A 14,421-nucleotide genomic window follows, 5' to 3' on the forward strand; every position below is an offset into this window, starting at 1 on the left:
GCCCCCAAAAAATTTGAAGGGGAAAAAAACCACTGGATGTACATTTCCAAAATATAAGATAAAAATAAAATAAAATAAAACCTACATACAGCAACAGTGGTTTGTGTTGTGTAGGCTCCTATGATGTAAGTAATGGGTCCCGCCTGCTAGCCTGCTCCCTAAAATATCACTATCACTATTAATATACTTCTTCTTAATTGTTTTTCAGTTCAACAATTACTTTGATAAAATACGTATTTTGTAATGTGCAAATGGCTTTAGAAAACTATTAGGTCCATAAATTACCATATATCATATATTCAACAACAAAAAACAGTGACAATTTGTTGTTGACAAAGGACAGCTGGACATATAAAGGGCCCCATTACCTTCAGTAGCTTAGGGCCTCATCAAACCTAAATCCGGCTCTGAGACTAACACAGTCACACACACACACACACACACACACACACAAGCACAGGTTTTTCTTTTCCTCCACTTTTTGTCATTTATTATGTCAACTGTGGGAGCACAAGTGATGCAACTGAAAAATTCTGCATCATGTTTCATGAAACTGCCTTCGTTAAAGCTTTTTTTAGAAGAAAAAACTCTGAAATCCTCCTCTGTTTCAGAGCCTTGTGCAACCATTATGCACAATGGGTACCCAAGAAAAAGACATAAAGATTGCAAAATACCCTTATTGCTAAAAAGGAACACCTGCACTCTGCATATCTGCTGATTATAGAGAAAGTCTATGGTGTTGGTATCTAATTAGCTGCAAAAGGGCACTACTCATCTTTTTTGTGCACCTGAAAGCATTTTTATTTTAGAGCAATAAACCTATGCGGATGCCCTTGTCATGTTGCAATCCCATTGCTGTATTTCTTTTGCTAGACTTCGTCTTAATTATTGATGGTCTAAAACCTAGTTCCAGCATAATCTGGGAACGGGGCTCAGGATAGATATTTGGCCTGGCAGAATAACCAAAACATATTTTCAGGGGATCTTACTGCCCCCTGGAGAACTCACTAAACCCTGAGAGAGCTTTCTAGCAACTGTCACCTGCTGCTGCCACCACTAAGTGCAATCTAGACATCTCCCCTGCACCTTCTAATGTCAGCCAGTGACCTAAGGTCAGTAGCCTTCTGTACAGCATTTACAGAGGTGCATTCTGGGTTGGGCTTGATATTGGAACTACATTTCCCATAGTGCCACTTGACCTAGGACACTTTGGGCATGAGTCTGGGTCTTGCAAAAGCTGCCAACCGCATGGGGAATGTTTGCCAACTAGCAGTTTACCTCCCCTAAACTAAGCCTGGCTGGTTTTCAGGTATCTGGGCCAGCTGCCAAAGAAGGAATAACTCTCAGATGGGGAAAAGCCAATTTTGGTCCCCACTAAAATCTATCTGTAATAAGGATACAAAACGATAAGCAAAGTCATAAAACACTGGCATAATTCCAAAACTGCAGCAGTGCATAGATGTAGCTCAGAATATATCAGCCAGCAGTTTTGTCAGGCTTTCATGGACAAGAAGTGAAGAGTCTCTTTGAACTGCTGTCTCTTTCAATGCAAGTAGCACTATAGTAAGCTTGTTTGCTTCCAAAAAGAAAATGGGGAACGTACTTCAATAAACTAAGTATGCTTCTACATGTGTGTAGACTGTGTGTGAGAAAGAGTGTGCATGTGTGCTTCTGCGTGGATGCAAATAATAATACTAATAATAATAATAAAAAATTATTTATACCCCGCTCATCTAGAACACTTATGTAAGAAGACTTTCCCTCTGAAAAAATCAAAATGCACATACATGGGATGGGGGCACCAATTGGAAGGTCTTCTGTTAAGGGATTCTTTCTTGACCTAAATAATTTTTAGTAGACATTTGCAGATAACAACAACAACAACAACAACAACAACAACAACAACAACAATATTTATACCCCGCTCACTCTGGGCAGCTTCCAACAAAATATTAAAAATACATTAAAACATCAGTCATTAAAAACTTCCCTAAACAGGGCTGCCTTCAGATGTCTTCTAAACGTCAGATAGTTGTTTATCTCCTTGACATCTGCTGGGAGGGCATTCCACAGAGCTGGCGCCACTACCGAGAAGGCCCTCTGCCTGGTTCCCTCTAACCTCACCTCAGTTTTCACAGTGAGGGAACCACCAGAAATCCCTTGGCACTGGACCTCAGTGTCTGGGTTGAACGATGGGGGTGGAGACGCTCCTTCAGGTATACATGCCAAGGACGTTTAGGACTTTAAAGGTCAGCACCAACCCTTTGATTTGTGCTTGGAAGTGTACTCAAAAATGCACACAAGTGTACGTGTGCCCCTGGGTTTTGCTCTCCCTGTCCTTTTCATTCTGCACCTGACCTGGATTAGGTTGTATTCAAGTACCCTGCCATAGACTCATGGGTTTGTGTGAGTAATAGTCTCCAAACCTTCTAGATTGCAAGACTTGACAGCCCATGTTTTGCGAATAAAATAAAATTGCTATGATTGGAAACTAATTTTCCTGTAGATTAGGTTGGCTGCTGGAGGTGTCACTCCTTTAGCATGCAGGATCACTGCTTTTTGTATCACTTGAGATGTATTCCTTGTATTGCCGACATGGTGAACTTTGGTTTCTGCTATGCTTATGGAAATCAAACCTTGGACATTTCTGCACAGCAGTTGACAGCGAGTTGAATGCTGCTCATGTACGCAAGTTTGTTCCGCATCCAAACAATGATGTCCTCATCAAAATGCTGCCTCATATTATTTCCCCATTTTATCTGGATTTACCATTTCCACAGAAAATCCAATAAATAAAAGAAGCAGCAGCAAACAAACAAACAAACAAACACCTAAGGAAACTAAGCTTGCCATATGGCCTGTATTTTCTGGACATATCTGGGAAACAACTTTGCCAAATATCGGTGGGAGAATATGAGATGGAATTTTGATGAGGATGACACCCTATTATACTGAAGATCCTGTGAAAATGATTTTATTTAGTTTTTATTTTTGTTTATTTTTGTTTTAAAAAGGTGATGACAGGATTAACAAATCTGCTTTAAACAAGCAGACTTTAAACACTGTGCATTCCCCATTTTTCTTTTTTCCTGGTGGTAAACTAATTTCTTTTATTAAAAAGTTTAGCTGGTACTGTGGAACTGACCTGTCTTCATAATTGCACTATCAACCTTCAGGAGACTGTAGCCCTGTCTTTGCCAACCTGGTTCCTTCCGGATGTTAATAATAATAATAATAATAATAATAATAATAATAATGTATTTATAACCCGCCCTCCCCGGCCAGAGCTGGGCTTAGGGTGGCTAACACCAGTAAAATTACAATAAAAACATAATAGAAGAAAAGGGGGAAAAAACAATTTAAAATATAGGTTAAAATACAATTTAAACAACTCTCATCAGCCCCAACCAACATGGCTATGCTTGCTTGAGCTAATGGGAGTTGTAGTCCAATAGTTGTAGTTCAAGCTATTGGAAGGGCACCAGGTTAGCAAAAGCTGCTATAGCCACTGCTTAAACTATTGTTCTTTTGTTCTTGCGGTGATGACAGAGTGCCTGTGGCGAAATCATACTTGAGATGTATATAGCAAAATAAAAATGAGAGGCAGGCATGAATGAATTCCCTTTTCAAATACAATCTTCAAAGAAAACGTGTTGTTTGACTACCACCCCAGTTGTCATTTCACAGAAAAACTAGAATGTGCATGGTGGTAGAATTTACCCAGTTTTCTATTGCCTTGAATTCCCTTTTTTAAATTATTAAAACCTGCTGAGGGTTTTAATACTGTTATTTTTTCTGGTTGCAGCACAACAATTTCCCACCTCCAATCATTGATTCACATCTCACTAAGTGTGGTGTTCCCGATATAAGGTAGCAGATTATACTTCTTACATGATTTTAAAGAGTTCTGTTTCTATTGTATGCTTTGAACACCTGCTATAATACAATTCTAGCTTTTTATTCTTCACCTCGCAGAACCGAAAATAAATAAATGAATAAAAATCACATACCACCTTCTGGAGGAAGTGACAGAGCAGAGGAGAAAATGCTGGAATATTTGCTCAGTGTTGCTTTTGTCCTTTGTGTTATCCTTAAAGCAATCTATTCAGTGCTGTCTCCTTCAACATCGTTCTGCATAATTATCCTTTCCTTGACTTTCTACCCACTTTGCAAAGCATTCTGAAAGAAAGTGAGACAAAACAAACCTCTTTACTTTAGAAGAATAAAAGCAGGAGCTTATTAAAGGTGTAACATAATCTTTAATAAGATGTAAGTTCCTTCTTTGCTACAGAGTGAACAATTTAAATTAGGGTCAGTGGCAACTAAAGAGAACAGTAGGTAGCAAAACTTTAATTGTTTTGCTCTTTAACAATGCAGTCCTATTATTATTATTATTATTATTATTATTATTATTATTATTATTGCTTTTTTCAGTCGGAACTGTCCAGAACTCAGTTCCAGCACCTCTTTGATGGGCACCATTGCCATTCTGAGAGAACGAGGGAGATGTTCATGGTGAGTTCTGACACCTCTTTTTCTAGAAAAATAGAACTGATTATTAATCTTATTAATTTATTTATAGCCTGCTTTGTTGCCTGGCAGGACTCAAGGCAGCTTACAGATGAAAATAATAACCTCTAAAAACATAGAAAAATCATACATCAAAATACGATTAACATTGATAGAACTAGATACATATATAAAATGTATTTTAAACATACCCCCAATTTCAATAAAATCAGCATGGCACTAGCCCTTTAATTAAAGCAGTCAATTCCCAAAATCCTATTCAAAAAATAGTGGAAGGACAGCAAGGAGGGACCTAGTCTAGCTTCACTAGGGAAGGAGTTCAAAAGTCTGGGAGCAACCAAAGAAAAGGCCCTCTTCTGCATCCCAACCAAGCATGCCTGTGAGGTTGGTGGGACCAAGAGACGTGCTTCCCCTGAAGATCTCAAAATCTAGGCAATGTCTTATGTGGGAACACAGTCTTTCAGATAGTTTGGACCTAAGCCATACAGGGCTTTATAGGTGATAACAAGCATTTGGAATTGTGTCTGGAAACAGATCAGTAGCTGTTCTAACATGAGAGTTGTATGCACCCTATAACCAGCCCCGGTCTACAATGTCGTTGCAGCTCTTTGAGCCAGTTGAAGTTCCTGAGCATTTTTCAAAGGCAGCAACCCCAGAAAGAGTGTGTTGCAGTAATCCAAATGGGCTGTAACTAAGACATGTGTCACTGTGGTAAGATTAGACACCTCAAGGAATGGATGCAGCTGGTGCACTAGCTTTAACCACGCAAAGGCACTCCTGGCTTCCACAGAGAGCAGGGCATCCATTCTCAGGACTGAGTCTAGGTCGAACTGCAAACTTCAGTCTTCAGGGGGAGTGTTAGAGCCCTTTAAGCTGAATTCCAATTCTTTGTTTTGCCTTCCGACTGACCGAGAGCACCTCTCTCTTTTCTGGATTAAGTTTCAATTTGTTCAGCCTCATCCACTCCATTAGTGGTGACAGACACAACAACTGAGACAGCTTCCTTGGATTGAGAATTTGTTAGCAAAAAATCCTATGCATTTTTATTCAGAAGCCCCACTCTGTTCAGGTAAGTACAGCCACCATCTTAATTCCCCACAATGTCCCTAAGCAACACTATGTCATGGATATAGTATGTTGAAGATGCTCTGAAGTCTAAGAGTTGGCCTGGCTTCCTTTCCTTTCCATACTGATCTTAATTTTTCAGAACCACCACCATTTGCCATGGAAGAGTCCCTGTTCCAGTTTGCATTATGAATCAGTCCGTTACACAAACGGATTCCTTTGAAGGTTTTTGCTAGAAATATGATATATTTGGCATTATAGATTGGCCTCTTTACAAAACACGATAAAGTTATGCAGCTGCTTATCATGAAACAATATGGCAGGTAAAAATTACCAGGCTACTTCAGATCAGGCATTAAGCATTCACTTTATTTATTCTCCCATGAAACATTAGTGGCATGGGGGGAAATTGATGAATAAGCCCTTCTTTTATTTTAATAGAGATGGATTGATAGTTGTTGTTGCTTTACCAGAGGGTCTCTTGAATTCTAACTGTAGTTGTTGGAAGGAAATAACTCTGATAAAGCACACTGACTTGCTCTTTAGCTGGACTTAGACTGGCCAACCCTTCAAATAGAGGATTTCTTCAAATAGAAGATTGTCCTCTAGCAGTCCTCTAGCAGATAGAAAACTTCCCTCTGTAAGGTAGGATATATGAATACTTTAGCTATCTCTGTGGATTGAAATATCCATGTGACAAGTTCTGCATATACAAAGTCCTTTACTTCTGCCTTCCTTACACTCCACCTCCTAAACAGCTGCTCCTGAAGATCAGGAGACTATCCAGAACTGGGCTGGATCTACACTGATCTGTAAAAACGTCAAAAAAACCATGCAATATAGCTCTCAATGCAATTTTCCATAGATGACAGGTTGCTGCTCTACAGCGCCCTCTGGTGTCACATTTCTATAATACATTTTAATGTTATAAATGACCAGTGTAGATTCCATGCAGTGGAAAGGGCAAGGCTGTAGTTGAAAAGGAAAGGAAAATTGACAGTGCCTCTCCACTTTCACTGTGAGCAGAAACACTTTCCTCTCACTTAACAAAAGCATTTGGACCACTGTTTATACTGTAAGAAATTGGAGCACTAATGGTCCAGTCAAGAACATGTTGTCTGCTGGAGGGCACAATGGACTATAAAGAAGTTTCATTACCTTTGCTAGACCTTTTTTTCCAGCTACAATTGCAGATTGTAGGCACTGCTAGAAGTGGGCAAGAGCTTTATTTAAAATTGCAGGGTTCATCCAGAATTAATGGGATATATTCAAGCATTTGCTTAACTCTCATATTGAAATCAATATGGCTGAATCATGGGATTGTATCCAACCAAGTGCTGCTCAGCACACAGCCATTGAAATTATATGTACCTAAACTGGCCATATCCATTAATTTCAATAGGTCTTGACTAACTCTGGTTATTATCCATGTGGATCTGAGTGTGAACTGGCTGAAGTGAAGGACTTGTAAAGATCTCGGCGGCAAAGAGTTAATCAAGTGCAAAACTATAACACTGCAAAAAGTTTGCTTAGATTCAGCAGTGGCTTGTCTGTGGGACGGGAAGAGGCAGTGACATCATTCCAGCAGTGGTGCTGCACTCGTCCGGACAGTGGTTGGGTGGGCTGAGGTAGGGCTGCCCCAGTATTTTGAGGGGCTGTTTAAGATACTCATCTGAGGCCATCTTAAAGCATACAATTTCACTTATTTCTGTTTATGAAGCCATAATGGAAGTACGAATAAATGTATCATAACACATTCACTGTGGTCAATTCTTACAACAGCTGGCGTGAAGAATATGACTTAATACATTATATCAACACTACGTAGTTAATACAAATCAGAAACAAGCCATGACCTCCAAATGTGATGTTCTAACAGAAACAGAAAAGGAATAAAAAATCCCTAAAAAGCATGTTGTATGATAACCTTCTAGGAGAAACCTATGGTGAATTGGTGATAGCCAGATCACCGATGAATGATGGTGCAGTGGTTCTTTAAGAGTAAATTATGTGGTACCCTATTTAATGAAAGGAACCTTTCAACCTCTCCCAATTTTATGTTCAATCAAAATCAGTGCCAATCCTACCAAGCATTCTTGTGAAATGGATGAGAGCAGATAACATTTTTCATCACTTTCAACTTTGAAAATCACCTCTCATCAGACACAAAAGCTACAGGCAGAGTGAGAATAAAGTGAAGCACAACACACAAATTGTGGTTAATATCTTGAATATTATATTTATGAATGAATAGAAGGGCAGCCAATGCTGTGTATTGTTATTGAGTTTGAGTATGAAACCTAGAAACAAATCAACCAACGACCAACTGTAGATTTCAGTCAGAAAGTTGGTTAAATCAATATCCCCTTCAAAGTGCAAAGATTCATCTTTGCAGCCCTTTTCAAGATGATCACCTCCCATGTTAGCCAAAGACTTAACATCAGATATGAATCCATGCTCATTCCTAAACTGTACCATTTTGTTAAATCTGACATCTTAGGCGAGCAATTGTTCCATCTGCCATAACATTAAAGAATTATATGTGAAATTTGTATTTTGGATCGAGAATGGGGCCATCGGATGTTTCATCTAGGGAAAGCCAATGTTTCTTTATCACACACTGCTTTGGGAATGTTCTCTCAACTGATATCCACTACTAGACTGGATGGACCTGGCTTAATGGGGAAAGCTCCAGGTCTGCTGTTTTGTAGGGATGCACTTGTTTGCCTGAAATGCATAAGGCAGATAAGGCAGACTGAGACAGACTGACTATAAAGGTAGGCAGGATTTCTTTACTAGATTTTGGTGTCCTTTAAAATGTGGGGCCTTGGGTGATTGCCCAGTTTGCTCCCCTACCAGAAGCTATCGCTGGTGGTAGTGATGAGATCAGGAGAGTTCCAGGTTGTTTGTGGCCTTGCAGGTGAACCTGCATCTTCAGGGCTGTTGCCCTGGGATTCCCTGACCTTGCTGCTGCTACCATGCCGCACCTCACCCCCAACAAGAATAGCACCACAGAGAAATTCCACTGTCTCTGTTCCCTTTCCTCCTGAGCCACTTCTGATCAGAAAGTTTCTTGGGTGTGTAATGATATCACGATAGTGCAATATGATACCTTCCTTCTTTAAAGGATTGTAATATTGCACCAGGAGTTTAAACGATCATAGTATTCATATATATGGAAAAGTTTTAGTCTGTTCTCCCCCCCCCCTAATGCTGATATGGATTTCTTTTTTCTTATTGAAACACTTAAAGGCAGTTTCTCTGGTTTCCAAGTACTTAACTTATGATCTAGAAGTGTCAATCCTCATTTCTAAGAAAGTGTGCAAATTGCAAGTCTGGTAATTTGGAGCAATTATACGCTTTCTTAATTACTAATTTGAGTAAATCAAGATACAGTAATTTCTGCACTGTGGGTGAGAATGCACTAAACTTCAACCCAGCTGTTTCTGCTACTTTATATAACATGAATATTAATGCATTTTGATAACCAGAATAATTCATTGCTTGTCACAGATTGACATTCAATTAATAAAGAGGAATCATATTTTTTTCTGTCTCAGAATAGAACACCTAACAAAAAATTAATAGGAATGACTAGTAATAAGTCCTATATATTTAGAGGATGGATCAAACATGAAAATATTTGCCAGGATGCTTGCCATGCTCATTCTTAATTTGTTAATGTGTCAAATACCTGGAAGTATTTTGATAAACCTTCTCTCAAGATCCCCATTAGAGCTGGAAGAGGGAGATATTTTGGATGGAGAGATTAAAAAGAATGGCAAGGAGAAAGGGAAGGGAAAGTAGTCAAATTTTCATTTCACAACCAGATACAAGAAGTCAAAGAGTAACCTTCAACCATCTAATAAATTGTATTTTTCTTAAAATTCACATGGGATTCCCTATCATTGACTCTTGCCCTCATTTCAACTTGGACCTCCTCATTGGGAAAGTTACTTAAGCATCATGCTACCTTCAAGGAAAGGGTAACAAAATTCCCATCACAAATGGAAAATAAGTGAAATCATGATAGTTACCCTATTCAGTCTTTGGTTGAGGCTGCGCTGCTTGCATCCTGTTTTGATGGGGTTGAAGACAACTCTATCTAGATTAAAACACCACCTGTTCCCACATAAATTGATCATGGGTGACATTTATTGCGGGCCATACATGTGTGGAATTGACTTCCATTCACAAAATGGAACCTTATCTTCCTTTCCCTTCACTCAAGGCCCCAAATTTTGCATACACATGCACACAGATATTGTAATTTCCTTGAATACAGCATAGCTCAATACCTACTATTCTTCATCCAATTCTTTTCAAAGTACCCCATATTTCATTTTATGCATCTTCATTGTACACAAACTTGAGATGCTCGCACAACAGGGAGGATAGAGGTTTAAATAAAAGACCTAGGACCTGAAGAGCACCACATGGAGCCTCAGAAATGGAACATCTTAGCCCCCCTTCTAAATGCTTCACCATTGCAAAAGGCACAGCTGACAGGGAGGGGCAATACTGCACATTTGGCCTCCTGGCAGCACCATCCTGGCAACGTGGTGGTGAGGTCACAGGTGGGAGCACTGGTTTGGCTCCATTGGTGCTCCTGAGCTGTTCTGACCTCATTGCCACTCCACCTCATTTCTTTACTTCCGAGTTTGTGATGCAGCCTCTGGGTGGCCTCATCACCAGACCTTCTTGTAAATGCCAGAGACAAATGAGTCTCGTGACAGAACTGGAAGGTTCTTCTGTGGCACTGCTAACCTGAAGCTATTCTCTTACTGGTCTAACAAAGTAATGACATGTTTTTTTCTTCTACAGATCCAGCTTCCAGGGGTGGGCAGGTTAATATTAAAAGCTCTCTCTCTCACTGATCTATTCATATGGTGCTATAATGAAAAACCATTAAGGACTGGGGAGGAATTTGGATTACTTGAAAGAAAAGCACTACAGGGCTGCAATTGCACAATATTAATTATTATCATTATATTCTCAGCTAGATAATGTAGGTTTTGAAGAGCACGTAAAATGCTCTTTGCTCCTCTTCGCTTCTGAGGCTTCAGATTCTTGTATTTTCATGGAGGTGTCTTTGTTGTTGTTGTTCTTGCTGGCCACATCTTATCCATCAAGACTAAGGTTGGATGAGGACTCTGTTTTAAACAGATTTATACATAGAATTTGCCAGTTCTGGCCTAACTGAACTTTTTTAACATTGGACTGCCTCTTATAATAATTTATTATTTATACTCCGCTCATCTGACTGGGTTGCCCCAGCCACTCTGGGCGGCTTCCCCCATATATAAAAATATAGTAAAATATTAAACCTTAAAAAGCTTCCCTAAATTATTATTATTAGTAGTAGTAGTGTTAGTAGCAGTAATATTATTTATTACTCTTGTACTGAGTACCCAGTTATGTCCAAGATACTTTTGCATTAACGTTTCTTTAATTAAAAAGTGCTTGCTAGTTAAATTCAAACTTAAAAAGCTAAATTAAACATATATTATGTTTATATTATTTTGAACATTTGCTTACATCTAACCTCCCTGCAAACAAATAATAATCAACACTCAATAAATAGCTTGTGTCATCTAACCTCCCTTCAAACTGTGTGCAAACAAATTGGAATGGATGTTCAATAAGCATGTTGTCCGGATGCGACCTTGGTTCGGCAAGTTGCAACATTGCTCTGTTATTCAGGAACTCCTCTCCATTTTCCCATAGTAACATTGCCAAAGTCACATAGTAAAGCTGTTCAGTGACTTGAGAGTGCCAAACATTTCCAGTGCACTAGTTCAACATTTATAAGCACACTGGGGGTACTTAGGTTTGTCTGATAATTCAGAATCTCTATTGTCAGCCAACAGAATAGAGACTCGCACTTCGTATTGTTGATAGATTTCCCCAATAAAATCTGAGCACACTTAATTTCCCCCCAGAGGAAAGAGAGTCACTTTACAAGTTCCACATCAGAAAGTTGCACAATGCTCTTCTTCCTTTCCTCTTTTTTATCCTCATTTTGTTGCATCCCCTTGGTAGCAACAAACAAGTGACACAAAGAGAAAATACAAGCACATCAGTTCCCTCGCAGTCCCCTGATTCTATCATCCCCATTCCCACTATCTTTTAGCACAGATTTAAAAACACATTTGTGGCTTCCCTCTCCCAAACACTTTTGTCCTTTCAAGGACTGATGGACGAAAAGAAATCTGAGAAAGTATCTCAAGTTCTAACATGGTTGTGTACCTTTCAGATACGCTCACCAGGGGCAGATACATAGCACCGATTCCCAGTACTCAAGGGAACACAGTACGGGCATCTTCACCCCTCTCTGGTGTTAAAAATATGACACTTAATGTAACAACTTCATTTTTTAAAAAAGCATTGCCAATTCCCCAGTTCTGGTTTGGGAGTATAGCACCTAACCCAAAACAAGGGAAATATCCCCAGAAAAGCTGGATTTGATCCTTGGTGGAATATCCCACCTATAAAAAGGAAAGCCAGCTACATGGAACATGTGAACTCCCTGCTGGTTGAATGACGACTGCTGTCCATTGCACAGACAGGCTGTCTGCCTACCCTGGAGACCATGTGTCTGGATATCCCAGTGACTGTATATGGTGGTGTTGATAGGGAACTCATCTGATCCAGTCAATGACAGTGATATGGATTGCTCCAGATCTACACAAAGGAGCTTTGTATTTTTCAAATATTATAGCTTCATTTCTGGAGCAGTTGGATGACTCTTGAAGAAGAGGTGCATCTAAAAAGTAGATGTGTAATGAAAGTGATCCCAAAAACCATTGCCAGAATTCTTCTCTATAACTTGTGAAAATAGACATTCTCCAATGCTTCTCCAACTCCTATGCTTGTGAGATTTTGGCATTTGATATTTGTCACTTGGCTACAATCAAAAGATTCTCCCCTGCCCATCGCTCTTTCATTCTGATGTCAAATAAAATCTGGATTGTAGAATTTAAAGTAGAATTTGGCCAGTGTTTACTAAATTTGAAACCTTCTTCCTGGATAGTGCCTTCTCACATTCTTAGAGCTATATGGATCATTTACTGGGAGAGCCTCGGGTAAAGGCAGAAAACAGAGCACAATCCAATATGTTAAATTCTCTTGAGCACGTTGAGTCTTATTTAATCCCAACTCAATTGGCAGAGCATAAGACTCTTAATCTCAGGATCATGGGTTTGAGCGCCACATTGGCTAAAAATATTCTTACATTGCAGGAGATTGGACTAGATGATCCTTGTAGTCCCTTCCTGCTCTAAAATTCTATGATTCCTGGTTAAGTATGTTTAGGATTGCAGATGTGACCAAAGATAACTGTGTGGCTATGCGCCATGGACACCACTGTCTTTATCACACTACCTTCAACTCTCTCAGAAACAATAGTTGACCAGTCCAACTGGTCTCTAGGCACTAGATCTTCTTATCTCTAGGGAACTTGAGAGAGGAAGAAATGCTATGATTGTATCTTTCTTTAGCACATGAAGGCACATTTATAGTAAGGAGTAAACATAGCAGAATTGCTTCCCTTCCCCATTTCATAAAGCTCATGGATATCTCACCACGTGTTCTGTGATTCCTCTGTAGGAAATGAGAATGCAAGTTCAGCCTCCATCACAGACTTTCTTATATGAGAATAATTTCAGGAGCCAAACTTGCATACAGGGAAGCTTTAGTGAAATTGGGTATAACTTCACATTGGGAATCATAGCAATAAGATAAATGGCTGCCATGGACCTAACACATATGAATAATTCTTACAGATGTGAGTAATATCACAGGAATCAATGGGCCGTCTTATGAGTTGCAGAGAAAGAGCACTGTGTTTTGAAACCATTATAGGGGAAGCAAAAAGAACGAACATCTGTCAGTCTTGCAAACACATTTAACATCAGAGTGATTATACAGTGCTGAGCACCTTCCGTGGGTGTTAATATGCAAAATCACTGGCATTGTGGAGCTTATGATATATACCTTGCACATATGCCTTTCAGAGTGGGGTAATAAAATGTAATGTATTTGCCCTTTCATGCTTCATCACTGTTTGAACTGTTGTGATCCTTCCAAGTTTAAATATTTCCTGTCTTCTCAGAGAACAAATTCAAGGGCATCAGATTATTTGGCAGCCATTCATTTTGAAACAAAGGCGGCTGCTTGGTATCAGAAAGATGGAAGATGCAACACACACACACACACACAGAGAGAGAGAGAGAGAGAGAGAGAGAGAGAGAGAGAGAGAGACTTCTTGACATTTATTGGAACATGTCAAAGCCCCTCACTGATACTCTCCTGAAAGGAATACAGCACTTTTGCACTCAATGACTCTCCCTTTAATTGAAATCAATTTGATAAAAATGCACCTCTGTTTCCTCTCACACAGTGCTTCCGCCCGATGCACATGCACACAAAAATCTAATTCTGAAAGTGAAGCAAGGCCTACTGTCAATATTATAGGCACCTCAAATCAATGCTGCTGTTTTTCTTCCATTCCAGGTGCATATGCACATGCCACAAAATATTTCCTATATACAACAAAATTAGACACAGGACTTTTTAATATATGGTCAACGGACTTTTGGTCACAGGACTTTTTAATATATTGTCAATGAAATCTTAGATCTGGGGCTGATGGAAATTGTAGTCTACACTATCTAGAGCTGGCATAGGCAAACTCGGCCTTCCAGATGTTTTGGGACTACAACTCCTATCATCCCTTGCTAACAGGACCAGTGGTCAGGGATGATGGGAGTTGTAGTCCCAAAACATCTAGAGGGCTGAGTTTGCCTATGCCTGTCTTAGATCTTC

Source organism: Podarcis raffonei, chromosome 4 (genome assembly GCF_027172205.1).
Source record: "Podarcis raffonei isolate rPodRaf1 chromosome 4, rPodRaf1.pri, whole genome shotgun sequence".
In the NCBI taxonomy this organism is placed as follows: domain Eukaryota; kingdom Metazoa; phylum Chordata; class Lepidosauria; order Squamata; family Lacertidae; genus Podarcis; species Podarcis raffonei.